Consider the following 22,816-nt stretch of genomic DNA (forward strand, 5'->3'; position numbering starts at 1 on the left):
AAATAAAATTCAATAAAGTAATCCTTTTGTTCACAAAGCAGAAACTGCAGAATAACTGGGGTTGAGCAGCGCATTAACTGAAAACACTAGCCATACACAGAGCAAAATAAATAGATTCACATTTAAAAGGATCCGTATAGTGCAGCATAAAATTGCTTGATACCAGGTAGTTAGTCTTTCTAGTCAGAAAGTGTGAAAACTGCAGATACATATATTTAAATCCAAAGTCTGAAGTTTGCCTTAGTTAAGTACTGGCCTTAGAAGCAACCATTCATGTGCTCCATCTTTGCCGTATTTGTCACACAGTCATATTGCATACCTGGTGCATCCTATAGACTGCAGTTGGTTCATTGTGTCACTGTGTATCGTAATGAATGTGTCACACACACGTGAATGGTGTCCTCTCTGTGTCCAACTCTGTCAGCCTCCCTTTCTTTGTGTAGAACAAGCATAATTAGCCATGTGCAACTATTTTCAATTGAAGATTTATGCACAAGTTGCTTATGTAATTTCCTTAAGTTTTTGTGGCAGGACTTCTGCAGTGTTACATGCACATTGTTCTTGGTGTAGTGGTCCTTTGTCATCTTTGTCCAAACTCATAAACACTGTTCTGGGATGATTTTCTTCATATGGCAGTCATTTTTCATAGTTCTGATTTTTCACACATATAGGCCAGACTTACACCAATACAAGACCATCTGCATTATCATATTTGAAGGGAAGCGCAGAATCCTAATTCTCACAATCCTGGTTTTCATGAGGTGGTTGAAGGTGACTTTTTTTCACAGTGGTATTGGACAGCTTTCTCTGGGGTCTCTCAGCTAGTGCGTCATGTACATATAACTTTCACTGCCAGCTAGAAGAGCTTGATAGCAGCTCCTTCTAGCACAAGCACATGCTACTCACATGCTCCATATCTTCCTGCCAGAGTCATAACAAACAGTGTAAAACTATGTCTGGCCTTATTTTTCATCTCTTTCTACAAGTGATGGTGTTCTAAATTTACCATTTTGGCTACAGAACAGTTTTCTTACTCTTTTGCTTGAGATCATTATACTCTTAAAGTAAAACTCTTCTATTGATTTATTTTTCAGTTTTATGCGCCTTCTGGCTTGTTCTTGTAGAATTACACATGATAGTAAATGCCTGTGTTTATATACTATGTAAAGCATTTTAGCTTACTGTATAGTTTAGAAACAGTAGCCTGTTAGATGTCAGAGATGGACAATAGCTAATCATTCCCTTTTGTTTGGTTTTGAACATCATAGCCTCTTATTCAGGGGATGGATTATTCCGCTAGGGGTGGCCCGTTTATCCAAACACACAGTAATTTACTCCTTGCCCTGGTGTCAGAAATCCTCTGTTCAGTTGTCTTATTCATGTAGGTTTCAACTGAAGGCTGCATCATGTATTATTTCAGTGTAGTGAGACATCAACACTGGCTTCATCATTTTGGCTCCGTCATAATTAATGCATTCTTTGAATCTCACACTCTTTGCTTTGGGTATCACCAGCTGGGAGCGATAGGGTGTACAATGAACTCATTTCATACTTTGTGATGGTATTTTTCACCACTTCCATTGCTGACCCTGTTTTTTAATTCAAGTCCCAGCTTCTGCATAGCATGCCACTGACTGTCAGCTGATGTGATTCTTGTCTCAGAATTTATCACCAGTAACTCTAACCATATTGTACCTTCCCATACCTCATCTTGTTTCCAGAATGTACCAGCATGAAGCACAATGCACTATGTGCATGTCTAGAAGAAAACTATGATGAGAATAAGGTGTGCACACTGAAAATGTTTAGCCTTTCCATTAGCCCCTCTTTTTTTTTGCTTGTCAGTACTCTAAGAAAAATATTTTCTGAAATGGAGCTCTTTGATTATTTACAGCATTATCAGTTGGCTTTCTTGTAGTGGTGAAATTTCTTTGGAATGGAGAAAAACCCACTTGTAGAGACTTGATGGCATTATTAAAAAAAAAAACTTTATTCTCTCCTTCTGTTTTTGGGTGGCTGCTGTCACATTTTTTTCTCAGAATGCCACCTCAGAAGATTCTCCATTCTGTTTTGGTGTGGATGTGTAGAAGCAGAGTCGATTTTGTACTATGATTTGCACATGCTCCTGTCTTTTTACCTAGTCTGGATTAAACCTTATGTTATTTAAGAACTGACAGGAGTCCCCGTGGACTATGATGTTTGCAGATGACATTGTGATCTGTAGTGAGAGTAGGGAACAGATGGAGGAGACTCTGGAGAGGTAGAGATATGCTCTAGAGAGAAGAGGAATGAAGGTCCGCAGGACTAAGACAGACTATATGTGTGTGAATAGAGGAATGGTGAGGATGCAGGGAGTAGAGGTGGTGAAGGTGGATGAGTTTAAATACTTGGGATCAGCAGTTTAGAGTAATGGTGATTGTGGAAGAGAATTAAAGAAGAGAGTACAGGCAGGATGGAGTGGGTGGAGAACAGTGTCAGGAGTGATTTGTGACAGACGAGTACCAGTAAGAGTGAAAGGGAAGGCCAAGAGGGTAGTGAGACCAGCTATGTTATATGGGTTGGAGACAATGGCATTGACAAAAAGGCAGGAGTCAGAGCTGGATGTGGCAGAGTTAAAGATGTTAAGATTTGCACTGGGTGTGACGAGGGTAGACAGGATTAAGAATAAGTATATTACAGGGTCAGTCCAGGTTGGAATGTTTGGAGACAAAGTCAGACAGGCAGGATTACATTGGTTTGGACATGTGCTGAGGAGGGATGCAGAGTATATTGGGAAAAAGATGCTAAGGATGAAGCTGCCAGGTAACAAGAAAAGAGGAAGGCCTAAGATAAGGTTTATGGATGTGTTAAGAGAGGACATGCAGGTGGTTGGTGTGACAGAGCAAGATGCAAAGGACAGGAAGAAATGGAAGCATATGATAAACTGTGGCGACCCCTAACAGGAGCAGCCGGAAGAAGAAGTTATTTAAGAGCTGTTTGGTAAGTCCCTGGGCCAAACATAGACTCCCATAAGACAGAATGTTTTCAAAAAAATGTCAGTATACCTGATATACAGTTTTATCTAACACAAATTTTACATTCCATATAGACAGAAAAATATTTAATTGTGCAAGGTTATGAATAGAGTCAAGTCTTTGATGAGTGGTCCAGTCCCCCAGAAGCAGTATACTTTAAAACATTTCTAGATTTCATACGGTACCCTCCTGCAGATACTTTGTGACATTACCAAGACCCAGAGATGCTCTTTAATATAAATTTCTTATGCACCTTTCTGACGTTAGGTGCTTAGAAAGCTTTTGTTAAAGCACTAACACTAACTAACTCTTAAGACTGTGTGTCATACTGGGGATTAACAGAAAATAGTGCTGACCAGCAGAAAACAGTAGCCGAAGTTGTTAAAAGTTGTTCAAACCACTCTGCTGCACTTAAAAATGAAGTGTCTTGACAACTTTTAAAGCTGTTAGTACAGCTGGGCAGTAGGCCTTTCTGAAGAACTAAGTGTTTTACTGACTTTCAAGGCTTTGAAAGCCAGTAAAACACTTTGCTCTCATACATACTTTTTTGCTGTAACTGGTAGTAGAAAAGATAAAGCTCCATGCAGTACAAAGAATTATGATCAGGTCTCACCAGTCGTAATCCTCATTATGTGTCTCAAGACAGATGCCAAGATTCACCATTTGAGCTTTGCTTTCAGGGTGGATTTCTTGGCATCTGTGTCTCAAACACGTAACATGTTGGGTATGATTGAAGACCCCATCATAACTCTGTGTGTTGTATACCTTCAGAATCTAGGTAATGTCAGAGTCCATTCATACAATATGGAATATATGCTTAGATACTCTGGAAATATAATATTCACTGTTGGTGTCAAGGGATGCAGAAGACCCTACTTACCTACTCCAAAAGTTATCACAATCTAGCAAAGTTACTAATTTTTCTCTTTTATATTGTTCCCTTTTTTAACACCTTAATTGATTTTTAACATAAAACATAGCCAAACATACATTTATATAAAATAAATCAAAACATATTAACATATTCCCAGTTGCAAACATTATACATCACATACATTCTTTTCTATATTTGTCATCAATCCAGTATTGCATAAATAAATCAGTTCTTGCCTTCCCTTAAACCTCACTCCTCCTCCAAAACATTTTCTGCATGTATTGTTCCCCACAATTTCCATTTTTCCTATGTAATTTGCTCCTACCCTTTTCTAAAGATCCTACTTCCAGTTCTTTTATCTATGTTAGAATATTCAATAATTCAAATGCAGTTAGTTTAGACTTTGATTTCCATTTTCTACTAATTACTTTTTTTGGCAGCCACCACAATTGAACTTAACAAGGCCTTGCTATGTCTAGGCAATTCAGACCCTGTAACCCAGCTCAAAAAATCATTTTTAGTTATACCCATTTGATCACCCAATACTTTTGACAGAGTACTCTGTAGGTAATTTTTAAAGTCTGCCAACTCATTGTACCCACTAAGCATATGTTCCCAGTTACCTCTTTCTTTCCTATCACACCTCCAACATTTGCTATCTACTTGAAGGAAAATTCTTTGGAGTCTGCTTGGGAGTATAAAATTACCTACACAAACATTTCCAAGCAAAAATCCAAATCTGCTAGACTTTGTTGCATGTTTGGGAGCCATACATATGTCCTCTCATTATTTCTTTGTGAATTGCTTATCCAGCCTCTCTTCCTAATCCTTTCTAACTTCCTGTGATTTATTTGTGTAGTTATCGTGAAGTATTTTATATGCCCTACTGACTATCCCTTTTGTAATAGCAGCTTCTCTTCAGTTAAAAACTCTACCAGAGCAGGTCTTTCACTTAGATTTCTCTGTCCTCATTCCCTTGTACTCTGACATCAATCTCTAATAGAGAAAGCAGTCTCTAGCCGGCAACCCAAATATCTTCTTGACTTTTCCAATTCTGTTAACTTCCCATCTCTAGATTTTTGCTCCAAATACTTCAGATTCTTTGCCAGTTTTCTCCAGTAAATTCCAGTCTCCTCTTGTATATTATATGTAGCCTTAATTGCAGTCATCCCTATCAGCAAAATCTCCTTTCCCCATTCTCGTGTTGACATTGTTCTTAGAATATTTTCTGCTGCTTTATGAATATAATATTCTGTATGGCGGCTGTTCTCCTTAACGATCTGAATCCAAATCGCACTCTCTCCTGATTTCTTGAATTTTCCACCTGCGTCATCATCATCCCTTTTCACTTGACATATAGCTTTGTGCTTGTGTGTTATATATAACCCTTAACTGTGTAGATCTAAAATATCCCTTCAAGTCAGGTAATCCTAAAACACCTTTTTTCTGTTGGAATGATCAACTTATCTCACTTGTCCCTTGCCTTTTTCCCTACCAGATAAAATTTTTTTATCTATTTATTAATTACTATCTCCTGTGGTTGATAAAAATATGCCTGACCTATATATAAAACTAAAGGGGAAAAACATTTTTAGTGGTTATATTTTGCTATACATATCCAAAAACAAGATCTTTAATTTTCTTAGTTTTTGTCTTATCTTTTGTTTAGTCTCTTCCCCACATATTCTTAGTTGTCATAACTGAATCCTTTTTAATTGAGATGTCCTTTTCTGGTTTTGTCAGATACAAAGTAATATTGCCTGCAAATAAATCCAACTTTTCTCAATTACCATACCAATTATATCCGTGAATTTCTGAGTCCCTTATTTTATTTTTCAATGGCTGTAAATATAACACAAATAAAAAAAGGGAAAGAGGACATCCCTGCCTGGATTCTCTGTTCAGACACAGCTTATCAGAGAGGAACCCTCCCACTTTAATGTTTGCCACTGAGCCCTCCTGTGTCCTTCTAATTAACCTTTTTTTATATCAGGAAATGTAAATGCTTGTAGTGCCCTACTCATAAAATCCCAGCTTAAATTGTCAGATGCTTTCTCTGCATCAAGATCCACCAACAACAGTGGTATTTTACATTCTGCTTCCTTCTGGATCATCATTGTTCTGGTAATTTTGTCATATGTTTTCCTACCGGCCACAAAACCACATTGATCCATATCTGTCAATTTTGTCATCACCTTTGCCATTCTTTTACCCATTCTAGACATAAACACTTTATAATTATGGTTTAGAATCAAAATGGGCCTATGTGAAGCTAGATCTGATGGGCCTTTACCATCTTTAGATATTATAGCCGCCATCTATTTCTTCCATGATGTGTTTCTCCTTTTAAAATACTGTTAAACAAACCATCCAGATCTTTAGCACTTTCTTTTCTCCTAGCTTCCAAACTTCCCACAGCAATACCATCTACTCCCAGGGACTAACTACAGATTGGTTATACATGACCATTTTTATTATATCTCCTCCTGTCCTAATGGTTAGTAATTCAGCCTTTCTACCTCTAATATTGATATATTAAATTCTTACATAAACACTTCAATTTGTACTTTTTCTTGATTTTCACATTGCTCTGCTTCATACAGATTTTCAAAAATTTTCCAAAATATTTCTAATACCTCTACTGGATTTTTGGTTATTTTCCTTGTTATAGGCTCCTTGGCAACAACCATTTTTACTTTCTGTTGCCTGGGCTGTTGTGCTAAAACTTTTATGGTTTGGAGTTATCAAAAAACAGTTGCTTAGCAAAAGTCTTTCTAAGCTCATGCATATTATTGAGATAGTCCCATATTTTCTCTTTAGCACACTGCAATTGAGCCTCTTCTTGTTCTCTGAGATTCCCCTCTGTTCTGCAGTACTTTCACATTTGTCAGTTCCTCTAAATAATTCTTATTTCTTAACCATATCTCTTTTTTCTTCCTTTTATTCCACCATTTTTTAAACTCCATTTTAATTTAGTCCCTCTCCCTAACAATTTCAAATGAAATTTCTGTCTTCCCAAATCATTTCTACCACCCATTCCTTAAATTCCTGTTTTTGATAGGTGGGGAAGCACCAGAGTTTACCCTACATTTTTATTTTAGTTATTATTGGCACGTGATCTTAAATAGTTATTGAATGCATATCAAAACCTTCAATTAAATGCATATGTTCCTGTGAAATATAATTTCTGTCTAGCCTAGTCCAGTTTTTGTACCTTGGGGAATAATATGTAAATTCTGTCTGAACTCCTGGTATTGAATTTACATCTTACATACCAAATACTTTCAAAAATTTCTTCAAAATTCTACCCTCTTTTGTTATATTTTCCTTTCTAGGCCCCCAAGTACATCCTGACTGTTGCAAATCAAATTACAGTCCCCACCAATAAGTAGTAGCCTGTGGAAAGCTGATTATTTTCAACTAACCTCCATTGTAGCAGTTTTAGGTGGAAAATAAATACACACCAGCATAATCCTTCTCCCTTGTCAGTAGCCCCTTAGTACTGCAAATCTACTGATTTTATTTTTTTCCTCTTCTATCACTATTGGAGCTCCTCTCACAATTAATATAAGTGCTCCTTTTTCCCAGATATTCTGCTGAATAACCATACTGTAATCCTTTCTTTATCAGATTCATATACTCAGTTCTTTCCAATGTGTCTCCTATGGCATAGCCATTTGCACTTTGCATTTTTTAATATAGTTCACTTCTCTTTCTTTTTTGTATATATCCATGAGACCATTAACATTTAAAGATAATATGGAAAGTGATGTAATTGTGTTAAGATTCCTACTTGTTACATTTAACAGCTTTTGTTTAAAGTGTCTAGATTCAACTTTCGTGATACATGCATACAGTAATGTTTGTCATGTTGATCTTTTATACAGCTGTTTCTTGTCATATCCATTTGACATCTTACAAAACTTTTTGTTTTAATGAAAACCCTCAAAAAATAAACTCCCATAACCTACTAACTTAATACTAACACAAACAATATGCATATAGGTTCATAGGTAGGTACTAGGCTATTGGCCCTAGGGCCTATATAAGCCTAGCCAAAAAGGTACCGTGGCTTTTGCCACCCAAGAAAAGTATTTTCCTGTGCCCCTGACGAGTAGAGCCACAAAAGTGATCCCCGGGGTGAATTTCATATTTCTGATCCAATCATCAAGATTTTTCTTGAAGTGTGCTAATGAGGAGCTTTGTTTGATATAGATAGTTTGTTCCAGAGTATGGGAAGTCTCTGGGACAGGAGTCTGTCCCTCCAGCATCATCTGTTTATTGTGGTTACATGGTTTAGGTCCCTAGAGCATGCAGCTCGGAGGGATTGGGATTTCTTTAAGTGGAGCATGTCCAGCAGCTCTGGGTATGACATAGCTTTGTATGTTAGGCAGAGATCGCCTCTGAGTAGGCGATATGCGATGGAGTAAGGCTGGAGATTTTTGAGATGGTCTGGTAGGGCATCCGTTTGAGGCTGGTAATCCTCTTTGTGAGGTATTTCTGTGGCCTTTCCAGTTGTTAGATGTTTTATGAGGTATATACCAAAAGGGGCATTGTACTCTATAATGGGTCTAATTAGTGATGAGTAGAGGGGAAGAATGACCTCTTTTTTCCTGGATGAGAAACCTTTTTATCTTATATCTTCAAATAATGAAGTTTAACCCTCCTAATAAGAAAATTTGTCCCAGACTGACATCCACACTCACAGGATTGAATTAACCTATAATGAAGGTTATCCATGCTAAGATGCATGATACAGCCTGTGCTTCTATGTCCACTTAGTGCTGTTTTTGTCTTATTTTTATTTCTTTTCCAGATGTAGAAAACAACTTAAATGCTTTCAGAAAATATCATCTCCTATCCATTGAAAGAAAGATGTATTGTTTTTATTGCTCCCGGTCAGATTGTATAGAAACATGAGAACCAGATACACAGTTGCACATATTTTAATTTTATCAGGGTGGGATGTAAAAGTGCTCTGATTATAATATATATATATATATATATATATATATATATATATATATATATATATATATATATATATGGATTCACTTCATAACCTCGAAGTACTGAAATCTCGAATTTCAGTACCTCGAGGCTATAAAGACGAAAATCAACAATATCGAGTCAGCAGAACGCCGAAATACACAATCCCGACGCCCATATAAACAAAAGGATGAGGTTACCCACCATATCATAATATCGAAAATGCGTAGAACACTTTTAATCAGCAAAACGCAATCCACCACAACTACTATGTGCATATCCGTAACACGTAGGCAAGCTATCCGGCTCCACATGATAGTGGATAGCAAATACAATATATAAGGAAAAAATAACAAACGCAAAGAAAGGGTAGTATAGATACAGTACTATACGATCCAACATTATATGAACTAAACAAGTTACAGTGCTCACACATTATAAACACATAATACCATGATATTGTACAAATACATGTTACCGTAAGTTACTGTGAAAGCACCGGAATCCCACGCCAGAACCCCCTAATAACAGTATCAACATACTGTGTGACATGCTGGCAAATACAGATGATTTACAAATAGTAGGACTATATAGTATACCGGTTACATTTTCAGTAGCCTAGCAATAGACATGAGGAAGTCTATCTCAGAATATGTGTGCCTGTTCCGCAGTATGTTCTCAAACTGGGCATGCCTTTTAACAACATTACGCCGCTTAGGAGATGGGGCAGCTCCACAGGTCATTCTTACACGCAGTTCCTCAACTCGGTCCTGTTCTCTAGCCAACACAGTCATCAATATGGACAGGTGACAGGCTTTGTGCCCTAGTAGAGACTTTAACCTTCGATGCCATGCTTCCACGCTATTCTGTGTTCGTGGTAGGAATAGCGTGTTCAGCTCATACACATTCCAAAACGATGGTGGAAACAATGGGGGAAAGCGTGTACATGCTGTGGTTCTAGTACAGAACTTACGCAGCTTCCCTAGCACATACCAGTCTGCAAAGTACTGAATTAAGGGCTTCCCCTCTGCTGGAAACAGATCTTTAATAGCCATGTACCCTGATAACACATCACTTTCAGGTACAAACGCCAATGTGACTAAACACTTAACATGCAGTTGAAAAGCCATGTTAGTGTTGTATAGGTGTGCTAAGCCTAACTGTTGTACCTTCCTCCAAATGTTCTGACCGAAGTGGAATAGGCATCCCTTGGACATTACACCCTGCAAATTCAGATGTACACTTCTCTTAGCAGCTATCTCAAAGTCACTTAATATGTATTTCAATTGCAAGTCTAATCCTTCCTTATTTAACAGATTCAACACACAACTCCACATAAAGTTGTATGCTTTTAATGTCTTCTTCGTCATTAGACAAAATACCAAGGGCACACTCTTGTGGAAACCACCATATTGCACTAGGCAGTGAATACTGTATAATTGTCGGCAAATAACCCCCTTATAGAAGTATGTACCGTCTACTAGCCATATTGTCGCACTGCTCAGATCAACTAGATTCTGCTGTGTGGTAAATACTATTACACTTGTTTCAGTAGCAGAATCACACATTCTTGAAGTAATAAAGGGGCCACTCTTAGTTGGATAGTCACAGACGTTTATATCATTTATGGAGAACAGTTTATCTTTCCCTACATGTTTTCTGCGTATTCTACCTACATGCTGGATGAGGGCTTTCCGGGTAGGTAGGCTTGGTGTTACATCAGCGGACGTCGACGCTAACACATCATCAACCACAAGACATGGGTTATCGCGGGATACTCTGGATCGTACCCGTATGTCATCACAAACCCTATATTTTTCTACCTCCGTTGGATCTCCACCATGGGAATGTTGTACCGATTTCTGCAGCCTTTCACCGTCTGGAACACTGATGGTAATCGCTCTACCCTTACACTTCATTGTTTGTTTCCATTTGCAACACCAATAGGTCTTTTCATCAGCTACTTTTTCACGATGCATTACAAATCCATCCAACAGTAGCACAACTCTTCCCTTTTGCGAACTTATAGGTCGATACACCGCTCCTAACGTACCTGGGGCATTTTCAGTCATATTAATAGCAGAAGCCATTGTTAGTAATGCTATGTATTGCATACAAGTACCGTTCGACATTTACATTCATTTTATAACGCTCGACATTTCAAATTTCGCGGTTTCTCTCATTCGATATTTTGCTATTATGTCTTTATAGCCTCGAGGTACTGAAATTCGAGATTTCAGTACTTCGAGGTTATGAAGTGAATCCATATATATATATATATATATATATATATATATATATAAAACTGAGATGTTTTATTTTACTTTAGCATCAGTGAATGTCTGGATTAATACCCTTTGCTTAATCTAGTAACAAATTTCTTGTGTATGCATGTGTGCTATGAGAATACTGTGAATGTAATTTAAAAGTTTTCCTTTAGCAAGTAAATGTTCAGTGTGAATTGAAAAGTCTGCAGGCACCTACATTTTATTGTTACGTTTCCATGGAGACAAGCTCACTATAGGTCCAGGCAATAAGTCTTGAAAGCTATGTTTGCAGAAAGAAAATTAAAATGAAAAGGAGTAAGGCAGCTGATTTAAAAAATAATATTTTTAATTATTAGAAGAGAATAAGTGATAGCAATTTTCATGGTACCTGAATACCACACTGCATTTACTAGTACAGTGTAGGATTTAGTTTATTTAAAGACAGCCCTTGTACTTTTTCTTAAGGCAAAAAGTTAATGTTTTCTGAAAGCATGCAAAGTGTTTTCGCATATCGGAAGGGAGTAAAGGTAAGACAAGAACAGATGGCGATTATTGTTAAGTAGGAACATGGGGGTGTAACGTGCTTTAGTATAGATATCATAATTTTAGGTTAGGGTAATGCCTGTGGGTGCAGCTGTCGATTTCAGGCAAATGTTCCTATCATGATAGTTAAATGGAATTATTTAAAGATGAACTTAGTTTGTGTGTTCTTTTAAGTTAATAGGTGCTGCAAGTGTTTTGCTGGTGCTTTTATTTATTTTTTTTTTTTTGAGGGTTTTCTTTAAAATAAAAGTCTTGTAAGATGTCACAAAGGTTCAAAAGGTGATGACAAGAAAACTTTCTATGAAGGATCAACCTGCAAAACATTAGTGGATACATGTACCACAAAAACTGGAAACAGACATATTGACATACTCTAGAGACAAACTCAAGGTCATGCTGCTTAATGTTAGGAGCCTAAACAGTAAGCTGCACTCCCTAGAAACACTCCTCACTTGGAAGATGCTGAAGTCTGTGCAGTCACTGTGACTTGGTTCTTGGCTATGTATTGTATTCTGGCTGTGCTGGGCTGTAGTGCCTTCCACATGTTCAGACCTCAAAACAAGTGTGAAAGGACCAAAGGTGGAGGTGTATCCATTTTCATTAAATCCAAATACACCTTGTGATTGGTGGTGAAACAGTACAACTCTCTTGAGCTACTCCAGGTCCAAATAACTATAAGCAAAACACCCTACCACATCATAGCTAGCTACACTTCCCATAACATGAACCAGGAGAAACACATCACCTAACTAGACTCACTTGAATTGCACATTGTACAGCCAAACACCTTAGTTGTGGGAGACTTCAACTACCTATCCATCAATTGGGCGGCTTACATGAGCACAAACACGAGTGTTCTAAGGTTCCTGGACTTTAACTCAAATGTACTGGAACAGTTAGTCTGCAGCCTAACAAGGGGCTCATTTATCCTAGACCTAGTACTTACCAACATGGGGGGCTACTGTACTACCCTGACCATGCTGCCCTCCCTAGTTAAGTCAGACCATAAATGCATCCTGTTTGAAGTAAAGATCACACGTAACACCTCCACATGAGCAAAAAATAAAATAAAAAAATAAAATATTTCTCCAAAGCAAACTATCTCCTCCTAAGCAATGGTATAAATGGTTTCAAAGCCCCTGCTAACACAGACAATGACTGCTATGTGGAGAAGTACACAAACACCCTATATAGCCATTTAAGCAAATGCATTGATTCTGCAATACCTGACTGGACTAAAAGCAGGTCCTCTCTCAAAAAAGCCACCCTGGTGGACTGCAAGTTTAAATAACTTATGTAACAAAAGAACAAAACCGATATCTAAAAACAAGAAGGAACGTACTCTGCAAAGGAAGACTACCCTACACAGCCTAAACAAGCAAATCAGAAGCCTTGTGAAATTTTCTAAAGCAAGTTATGAGACTAGACTGGCATCCCTAGCTAAAGGCAGTCATAAGGCATTCTTTAGCTATGTCTAAAACCTTAAAGGGAATACCCAACTATATGCAAAACGTACTGTGGGCAGATCAGACAAAGAAGCAAAGGTCCAACTGTCGAAAAGAGTAAAAATGGTTTAATAGAACAATTTAGACACACAGAGCTTTCAAGTCACATAATTCTATTCATCAGTGTTACAAACAGTAAAGAACCATTCAGTATTCAAACTATTTTTAGCCTATCAAATCAGTGAATCAATCACATGACTAAACTTTCTATATATATATATATATATATATATATATATATATATATATATGGGTCCCCTTCAAAACATCTAACCCATAACATCGAATTTCATAACATTTAACTCTGCAATTCACATGAAAATAACATCCCTCCATATACTTTAATTTCAAGGGCTTTGTCTAATGAAAATCAGCTTGTAAATATAAAAGGGCTGTTTTGTCTAATGAAAATCAGCTTGTAAATATAAAAGGGCTGTTTTTACAAGACTTTAATTGTTCTGATGAAGTCTATTGATGAAAGCGCTTGACCTTGGAGTATTGTTGTGGATTTCTGGTTCGTGACTTTGTTTGTTTAAATACATTTGTTTACTACTACAGTGGTCGTAGGACATCGGTTGCAGAGTGTTTTTTTGTTATTTGTGCTGTTTGCCACTCTTTCACACCACCTTTTAGTTTTCTGTGACATTATGAAAGAGAATGAATTTATTCATCCAGTGACAAAAAGGAGGTTTTTATTTAAATGTTACACTACATGCAACAACTCCAACATTGTTTATATGGCCAACTGTGTTAAATGCCCTGATTTCTATATAGAGAAGTGTACCAGAAAACTTAAAGAAAGAATAACAGAGCATAAGTCTGAGATAAAGAGAAGTGATTAATAATGCACTTGCTAAATATATAGCAGATAAAAGGAGTGAACATACATTTCTTTTTAGCGTGATTGGTCTTAGATATAGGAAGAGAAGAGGAGGCAATTTAAATAATCCACTTGAGGTATGTGAATATGAATGGATTTTACAATTAGAGGCAGAACATGCACCTGGGCTCAATACGCCTGTCAGTGTAAAACCTATTTTGAAAGGGAAACAAATGGTTTTAAAATAATTCTCTTTGACAAACTAATATGAGATATAAATGTTTTTTTACATATTTTTACTTATTTATGTACTTTTATGTGTATATATATTTTATCAGTGCATATTTATTTGATGTATTTTACTGCTTTTTATCTTGTAATTGATTAATTGGCTGTTACACATGATTCTTGATTTTAACTATTTAAATAGAATTGTGGTTACTAACTTTTGTATATACATACTGAAAAAGGGTTATTCCCGAAAGCTTTGTGGATTCTGAATAAATGTTTTTGCAGATTTTAAACATATTTTTCTATATATTCAGCATGTCCGTAACTTGGAGGTTTTAGGTTTACAAGAGTCACTCACTCCAGAGATCCCAACCTGGCTTGTGACATTTGTAGAAGTTGTACAAGAGACAGATATGTCTCTTAGAGATTGCCGCTCCTCTGAATTAAGCTCCTACTTGATGTGAAACAGGGCTAATCAGTGACCCTATTTAAGCGCAAACTTGACAACTGGAAGGAAATCTCAAATTCACCCTGGGGGTGGCACTTATGGCCCTCATGGACAGGGGCACTCGGTGCTGATCATAGTATTGCTCAGTAAACAATGACCTTCTAACCATGTTCAGCTAGGGTACTCGGGGATGTTTTACAGGGTCATTAGCCTAGTAACCTTTTATGAACCTAAAAAAGCTGAGATATGCAATAGGTCGGTATAAAACTTCTTATCATAATGGCTACACTATCCATGTTATTTTCAAATGTGAATGGATTCACAGGTGTAGACAAAAAGGGAAGACTATTGAATTATATTAAGAAGTGCAGAGTGCAAACAGTGCTACAGGAGACAAATTTGGAAAGAAGTGAGCATGTGAATTTGATAAAGAAAATATTTCAAGATGGATATTTAGCAGAATATCTGGGAACAAAGGAAAAGGGGAGCATTTATGCTAATTGTTAGAGTAGCTCCAATAGTGACAGAAGAGGAAAAAAATTGCAGTGCTAGATTTGTGGTAGAAAGGAGCTACTGGTAAGGGAGGAGGAGGATGTATTTCTATTCTACTTAAAACTGCTGTTATGAAGCTTAAGGAACTTTTGGGAGAAATAATCAGCTTTCAGCAGGGAATATTTACTTCTAAGTTGGGAATGGAATTTGATTTGTGACAATGAGGATGCATCTGGGGAACTTATAAAAATATAACGAAAGAGGGTGGATTTTGGAAGAAATTTATAAAAATATTTGGTATGGAAGACTTGAATTCGGTGGTATGAACTCAGGAAAAATTAACATATTACTCCCCAAGGTACAATTACTGGGCTAGACTAGACAGAAATTATATTTCATAGGTGTATGTGCATTTAATTGAAATCTTCGACCTGCATGCAATAACTATTTCAGATCATGTGCTAATAATAACTAAGATAAAAATGTAGAGTAATGAAGTAAGAGACGATATGGCTTTTTCCACCTCTCTGTTAAAAATACAGGAATTTAAGGAGTGGGATAAAATGAAACTGGGATTTAAAAATGGGGTAAAACTAAAATAAAAAGGGATATAGTTCAGAAGTTACAATGATTTTTGGAGGGTTTAACAAAGGTTAAAGTGTTACAGAATAAGGGGAATCTCACAGAACAAGAAGAGGCACAACTGCAGAGTGCTATAGAGGAAAGAAGGGAGTATCTTGATAATGTACATGAATTTAAAAAGATTGCTGCTAACTCGTTACAGCTGTGTGTGCCTCCAGGCATTCAGCAGTTACATCCTACTGATGTCTCTAGGCATCAAATATTGGTTGTTCATATTTGCATTAATAGTCCCAAAACAGTGCTACATACAAGGTATCAGAAAATTTCATTTAAAGCATACATAATTGCAAACATTGTTTTTGTGATGACCACCAATATGTATCATCCCACTGTTGGGCCAGTAATCATGGATCCAGAAACCTCACCACTGACACTGGAGAGGGATGTGCACTTGTAATACAAATGGATCAGTATTTACAGATGCAGACCTCTCTGCATCAAGTACAGTTTCCCTCAAGTGCATATAGGGAACACCCTCAGCCCGGGGTCTGGATGTCTCTATATTTGTCTCCCTCCGGGTCCCCAGTAAGACTCCCCACTGGTACAGCTGTAGCATTAGGTCCTCAGCTGACTCCAGCACCCTCTGTGTAAACCCAGTGCTTTGTGTCCCTGCCCCAAGTAGCTGACACACACATTCTTTAAGATTTAATTTTCACACACACACACCTGAGAAAGGCTGGCACAGATTACCCACTCTACCAACTTTGCCCAGACTATAAGGTAGTTATCACTGCCACCAGTCAGTTATTATAAGGCTCTTAAAGTGTATCCAATTATGCTGTGTAATATTAATACTAATACAAATAGTGGTAGTTCACCAAGACAGCTAGGCCTTCTGGAGTGTCCCATACAGTGTCACTAAATAAATGTAAGCACTCTGCAAGGTTAAATACTTTCTACAAGGACCAGCCACAATAAAAGTTTTAAATACATTTAATAATAAATAATAAAGTACATGAATATATTCACAGTAAACCACAAAGTTCAGATCACAAGAAATATTGAAAAGAACATTTTTAGACAAACTCAGACAAATAAAGAAAAACAATATCTAAACTAAGCTTCTCTATACTCCTGACTGAATCTAAGATAATTACTGTTCCTTAGTTACGTTACTTACAATCGCAAGGCATGATGCTGTGAGTGATGGTCTTTCTATTCAGGATTTCCAAACAAAATACTCAATACTCTGAGATTTCTCTTTCTAATATCTAAAATATAATTTCCAAGAGGGCTGGCAGAATGACCTCATCTGGTCACCTAACTCTTAAATTCTCACAGTATTCCCCTTTGACGCTGTGACAGGAAGGTAGCACAGAGCCACAGTATACATCCAAATGTTTATGCCAGTGCTTGGGGCCTTCCCTCTTTCCACTGAGCTAATGGACAAAAGCTCTTCCCCAGACCCAGCATATCCGGTCCTATTCAGCACCATGGGGTGACTTTTGATATTTAAACAGCTCATTTACATTTCCCTTATTATTCTCTGCTGTGCCAGTATCTTCTTTTAAAACATGTACAATTAATTAAGCTGCAATAATACATGTACATTTCTCTTCATTTCGGCAAGGTGCACTGTTGCTACATTTCAACAAGAGCAAAGCTCACAAATACATTTCCAGCACAAGCATCTGTACATACAGTTCTAATACATTTGTAACATGAGCATCTTGTAAAAATCAATTTGATATTCAAAGGACATATCATTGTTTACAGAACTCCAGCTGCTACGCTGGCACTTGCCCATATCATCACAGTATTGATATTTGATCTCTGCCTAATGCAGCTAAAGAGAGAGTGAATATTATTTGCATACTGTTATTTGTATTGTAATAATTTTAATATTTCTCTAAACATCTCAGCATTCATGCAACACAGTACATCATAGCCTCATATGAAAGCTCATAGCTTTATGAAGAAGTATGTGTCTTGCTTGAATGGTTATCAATGTACCATAAGCTGTTTATACAACATTACAAAATGAATATTCACTGCCTTTATTTTGGCTTATAAAATCCAGTTTAAAGCATCAAAGTAAATGACTGTTACTAATGTAAAGATTAATTTATCCTGAATAATTTTCTATTTATAGTTTTCTAGTAACCCACTGGGAGTTGAAAGTACACAATCAAAAGAGCTGTAATGGAAGGAATGAGTTAAGTTGTGGATCGCAATTAATAAAGAGTTGAAGGATTTTTATCTGGGAGGGAAAGAGGGCATGAGTCAAGTGGAATAAGTTGATTCTCCCATTAGAACCAGGTGGGGTATGGTTACCTAATTTGAAGGGGTATTTCAGAGCTACACAGTTAAGGCTCCTATACACAACACACACAGCAAGCTATAATTCAAGGTGAAAAGGGATGATGATAAACTGGTAGAAAGCTCAAGAAACATGAAGACACTTGGATTTTTGATGTAGATCCTTAAGGAGAATAACAATAACCATACAAAATATTATATTCATAAAGTAGGAAAAATATTCAAAGAACTAAGCCAGCACGGGGATAGAGAAAGGAGATTCTGCTTATAGCGATGACTGATATTAGAGGTACTGAGAAGAGGCCCAAGAGGGCTGGAATTTACTGGAGAAAATTGACAAAGGAAGAACTAAGTTATTTGGGGCAAATAACTAGAGAAGTAAAGGTAATAGAATGGGAAGAGACCAAGAATCCATTTTGACTGCAGGCTGGAGAAAGCTGGACACAGCAGCTTGAATGTCACACATGCCTCTTGACATTTCCTAATTGCCAGGATAAATTTGATTAATTTCTGTGCATTGTGTAATCATTTTCCATAAATACTCTGCTGCCCCCAATTTGTAATACTTTGCCCTTCTGCCACAGCTTTGTCAGGATCATCTCTTGGCTGATATGACTGCATTTTACTAATAGAGGTTGTTTTCTAATGACCAGGTTGGAGCATATAGACAATGTGCCCTTTCAATTAACACATCCTGCTTGTGGAATACTAGCCCAGTTACTTGTTTGTGCTTTCATAAAATTATTATAGTCTGCTCCTTTCAGTTTCTCTGATACATTAGAAAATCTCAGGTTTTCTCTGGAAGCTCTGTCCTCTAACTCTAACATTTTTGAAACAGTTCTTCTTGAGCAGTCTCATACTCAGCCAGCATTTTCTTTATTTCAGCCTCTGGTTTCTGCAGTTTTAGCAGTTCGTCCTAATGGCATTTTAAAGCTTCTTCCATTTTCCAACCTTTTTTGTGTTAATATACTCCTTCAGTGTTAAATTTATTTTACTCAGCTCTGAACACATTTGATTTATTTTTTCTTCTAAATTCTGGAAGCCATCACTTGTACGAAAGCTGAAGCTTGAACTGCTTTTTGCTGAACTGTTTCAGGATTCTTTCCAGTTAGTCTTTTCTCTTTATCTTTTATAGTTAATTTTTTTCAGGGTCTCTTAGTTTCTTCTTTGCTGGTATACAGGCAGTGTACGTACTAGAGAGTAAATTAATTTTACTAGTACTGTCAGAATTACTAGCCCTTATCTCTCAATTTTTTTTCTCGTTGGGAGATCTGAAGTCAAGCTGATGGTCAGTGTGCAACCATCTTGTAAGTCTCCTTTCATCATCAGAATGTGCAGCAAGGTTAAACATAATCGTATAACTTCATTCCTCAAAAATCCTGCAGTGACTTTACACCTAAGTCATGAACAAATAACAGAACATTTTATACTTGCATGTTTGTGGTGTGTTGCAAGTGGTTGCACGCAGTGCAGATGAAAACATTGGGTTGATACTGACTTTCCCCAAGGCACAGTGATCTCAGAACTGATTAGATTAATGAAATTGACATGAACAAAGCCCTCTTTGGGGTCCAGTAGTGGTTTTCCTCCCATGTAATACTGTACTTCAAACTTCACTTTGAATTCCATACTTTTAAATTCAAGTGAAATTTGTAAACAGTTTCTTTACAACCATAGTCAAGACAGTACAGTTGTGTAAATTGAACTTAGTATAACAGTAGATTTTCAAATGATCACTGCTGCAGTAGCATTAGCTATATGGGTTATATCCTGCCAAGAATATAACAGCCAGGCAGATTCCAAAGCTTCAGGGCACTTTCCATGTGTCCAAACTGTCAAGCAGCTCAAGCTGAGCTGACTAGAAGACAAGTTTGGGTGTGAAGCCCTTCAGAGAGATGGAGGCTTAGCCCTGAAAGGACAAGGCTAGGAATAACAAAAACAAATAAATAAATAAATATCTATCTATCCACACCCTGGCATAAAAAACATGAAAAAACAAAGGGGATGGAGGGAGAGAGCAAATACTGCAGTAGTGATCATTCAAACATCTACTGTTATGGTAAGTTCAACTTGCACCACTGTTCCAGATCACTGGTGCAGTAGCCTTATATGGGTAGATTATCATAGTTAATTATATTTGGGACGTCAAAGGAAAAGGGTCCTAGCAAAAGCATGATCTAAACCTAGAGAAGGAATCCAGCTTACAGTGCTTTGTAAAAGTATGTGTACAGAGGATCAAGTTGAGAATACTACTAGAATCCAACCCTTTCCAAAAAGCTATAGAAAAGCCACGGCCCTTGTAGAATGGGCCTTGACCCTGCCTGGAATAGATTTGTCATTTTGAGTATAACAAAAGGTAATAGTCTTAGACAATCATTTGGAAATAGTCTGTTTTGACACCAGTTGTCCCTTCTTCTTATCTTCACAAGAAATGAACAATTGACACAATCATCTGAAAGATTTAGTTCTGTCAAGATAGTACCTAAGTTGTCTGTGGACATCCAAGGTATGAAGTGTCCTTTCCCCCTTGTTTTTGGTTCAGGAAAGAAAATGGGGAGAAGGATAGTTTGACTAAAAGTAAACTCGGATACCACTTCAGGCATAAAAGAAGTATTAGTTCTCAAAGAAACTGTGTCCTTGTGGAAAATGAGGTATGGTTGACTCACCGTAAGAGCTTGCAACTCTGATACCCTTCTTGCAGAAGTCAAAGCAATCAGTAAAACTGTTTTCCATGTTAAAGAGCCTCAAATCCAGACTAGCTGGTTCAAATGGAGCAAGTGTTAATTTCTCTAACACAAAATTAAGACCACCAGTTTACTTGGAGGCCTTTTATGCAAAACCCCTTTGAAGACATTTTGACATGTGACTGCCTTGAAAGAGGAGAATCCATCAGCAGATGTGCTGAAATGGCTGATAAATGAACCTTGATAGAGGAATAAGAAATGCCGTAGGATAATAACTCACAAAAATATTTTAAAACCAGAGAACAGCTAGCCCTGAATGGGTGCAGGGTATGTTGTTGGTACAAACTAGAAAACCTTTTCCATTTGCTAGTATATCATTTTCTAGTAGCAGGCTTTATTGTTTCCATTAGTATCTGTTGCATATCCTCAGAAAACATGTGCCTAAAACAAATTAAGACTCTATCATCCAGGCAGTCAGTTGAAGATGATTGATGTTGGAGTGTATCAAGGTCCCTTGTTCTTGAATGAGTAGATCCATTCTGTGAGGAAGCTTGTGGTAATTGCCCCTGAACATTTCCAAAAGAAGGGAGAACCATGGTTGCCTGAGCCAGAAGGGAGTCACCACAGTGATCTTGGGGGACTCCTCTTGAATCTTCAGAAGTAAGCTGGATATTAGTGGAAAGGGTGGAAAGGCATGCAGGAAGATCTTCTTGCATGGAGTACTAGATCATGATTTTGCCATTTGATTTTTCAGAGAGGAGGTATAGAGGTCTACTTAAGGAACTCCCAACAGATGGATAAAATTTTGGAAGATTCCAGGATCTAGATTTAAATTGTGAGGGTCTGACCTGGTCCTGCTCAGTTTGTCTGCCATGCAGTTTTGCTCTGATGGAATGTAGAAGGTCTGTAGAGTGAGACTGTGCTGTGAAGCTATATCTCAAGATAACATGACTAGTCTGCAAAGAAGGTATGACCTGGTTTCTCCTTGGTTGTAGATGTACCACATCATTGTGGTATTGTCTGTAACTGCTTGAAGAGGTTCCAAGGACCAAACATGGTTCAGACAATTGAGTGCTTTGATCAGGGCAAGCATTTCCTTGGTATTTATATACTTGTGTCTGTCTTTGGTGTCCCACACCTTCAGCATTTTTATCTGTCCCAAAATTGCTCCCAAAGCAAAGTCTTAAGCATCTGTGGTGACTGACTGCTTTGGAGTACGGAGGGAGAAAGAGAGACCTTGATTTAAGGATATCTGTTGTCTCCACCAATTGATTTGTCTAATGATAAATCCCAGTACTGGTATTTGAAAAGATAAAGGACCATCAAAGAGATTTCAGATACCATTGTATTTTTATCATTTGATGTCTTGCCAGGGGTATCAAGGGAATTATAGATGCCATGAGACCTAAAATCCTGAGGTATTCCTTTGCATTGACTTGATATCCGAGTGGAAAACCTTAGAAATAGATTTAAATAAAGAAGAAAAGCTCTTTGAACTGAGGTTTCTAGTTGATATCCCAGGAACACAATCCTGTGTGAGAGAGTGAAGAAAGATTTTGATGTTCTCTTGGAATCTCAGCTTGTGTAAGAGATCTTTCACCCAACAGAGAGATTTGTAACATTTTGAAAAAAACTCTGCAAAGATGAGAAAGTTGTCTAAATATTGAAAAATGTAATGCCCTGTAGCCTGCAATGCGCTTTAACTGGAGCTAGACACTTTAGGAGCAATCTTGTGTTAATAGGAAACGTGGACGAGGAAGAAGAGGCAACAGCTTGTGATGTGATATCATTTTAAATGTGGGCACTATCACAGTTTTAGGGAAAAAATGCAGAGCTAGTCTTCAAATATTTTCCTTCTTTAGGACCAGAAACAACCCTGAATAAAAATGCTTCCCTATCTGGGAAGGAGGAACTGGTTCTGTCAGTCCTTGGGACAGCATGTGATGAAGAATAGAGGGAAACAAAACTGTCTAATCTGCAGGATGAGGACTGACACCATGGAAAGGAGGAATTTCGTCCCACTGACACCTGTAACCTGATGAATAATT

At 37.4% G+C, this 22,816-nt stretch overlaps 1 protein-coding gene across 1 annotated transcript in view; it reads left to right on the forward strand.

The window, feature by feature from the left end:
- Positions 1–22,816, forward strand: part of MSH3 (mutS homolog 3) — a 3,764,176-nt gene that overhangs the window by 3,539,993 nt on the left and 201,367 nt on the right. The gene's annotated exons all lie outside the window — the stretch shown is intronic.

This window comes from Protopterus annectens, chromosome 2.part2, assembly GCF_019279795.1.
Source record: "Protopterus annectens isolate FY-2018-M chromosome 2.part2, PAN1.0, whole genome shotgun sequence".
Classification (NCBI taxonomy): Eukaryota; Metazoa; Chordata; order Ceratodontiformes; family Protopteridae; genus Protopterus; species Protopterus annectens.